The sequence below is a fragment of the Gavialis gangeticus genome, unplaced genomic scaffold (genome assembly GCF_001723915.1).
Source record: "Gavialis gangeticus isolate Ggan-Ray unplaced genomic scaffold, GavGan_comp1, whole genome shotgun sequence".
Lineage (NCBI taxonomy): Eukaryota > Metazoa > Chordata > Crocodylia > Gavialidae > Gavialis > Gavialis gangeticus.
In genome coordinates, this window is record NW_017729011.1 from 21,460,002 (window position 1) to 21,461,521 (window position 1,520).

Sequence of the window (1,520 nt, forward strand, 5' to 3'; positions counted from 1 at the left end):
TGTTTGAGCCCTCGAGTAAGAGGCGGCTTTCCAGGCAAAGCCCCGGGACAAAAGAGGCAAGAGAAACAAAGGAAAAGCACAACAGAAAAGCAATGCTGTAGGGTTTGTTCCTTTGATCTCGTGGAGCACAGTCTGCTCCTCAGTTCGTTTAATTGTTTCACACGTGCTCTAGAAATCATTTACAACAGGAAATAGTGGGATGGCACCCGCTCCCAGGTAGGAACGGGGGTGCGTGCCAGGGGGCCTGAACTGAGAGGTGACCTTGAGAGGAGAGACACGCCGGGGTGTCACAGCGCTGTCGTGATGGGGGGCCTCCTCCCTTCTTTCTTCCTCTGACCAAGCACACGCTCAACTGGCCTGCTTCCCTCGTGACCAGGAAGGAAAACCTGGGTGGGAAAAAGACGGAGTTGGCAACACGGGAGGAATAAAATAGCTACAGCTGTTTGCCGTACAGCTCCGCTTTCCTGCAACGGCCGAAACCCGCCACGAGACACATTAGGACAGACCCCGCAGTGGATCTCGCACCTGGCCGCCCACAGAGCCACCAGCAAACCAAAGCAGCAAGCCCAGGAAAGTCAGGAAGCCCCTGACTTTATTCTTGACTTCGCCCCCGATCTGCCAGGAGGATCACTCGAGTCCTGGTCTACGCGCAGCTTTTTCTGAACCTTGCCCCAATTTGCGCTCACGAACATAGCTCTTGGTGGTGGATAATCAGAGAGCGCTAACGTAGACACAGCACCGATATGTTTTCACCGCCGCGCCACCTCGCTCTGCAGCGCACGGGGTGGAAGACACGGTGGCATCGTGGCCGGGGGACCGGGTGGAGCAGTATTGCCCCGCGGGCTGGCACCGGCGTGCTACAAACCTGTCTGTGCGCAGCCTGTGGTCCCCATTGTCACAAGCACCTCAACAGGTGGCCTGGTTTCCCTTCAGCTGTAGCTGCTGGGACGAGACAGCACTGAGTGGCCTGGCCCTGCTGGGGCAGCTCTGCGGGGCGGGCGATGGAGGCCCTGGGACCCGATATTAATGTTGCCTCCCAGCCTCGGAGCCGGCAGGTGGGTGGACGCGCGGCCCTTGAGGGCCCGCTCCTCCTCCCTCCACATCTGGCCCCTGGGCTCATGCATCTGCTTGCAGCTGCTGGTCGCAAGTTCAAGGTGGGGGGTCACGCACCCTAGAGCCCACCGAGGCTGTCTTCATAGGGCATACCTATGAAATCCGGCGTAGCTGGGGGGTCCTAGCCCCCAGGCTGGAGCGTGAGCTCTGCACGGCCCGCGGAGGGGAGGGCACTGGCACCTGTTGCACACCCGCAAGGAGGCAACTGCTCTGCCCGCTCCCCCGCGGGTCGCTCAAGGGCGGTGCCCCGGGAGAAACCCGACCGTCCTAGACCTGAAGTGCGGGGGCGGCCTGTGGCTGCCCAAATTGTCCTTTGACGCAAGTTCAAGGGGAGCGGGGCGGGGCGGGGCGGGGCACGGGAGGCCCGCAGGTGCGCGGCGCTGCCCCTGCCCGGCGGCGCGGGCGGG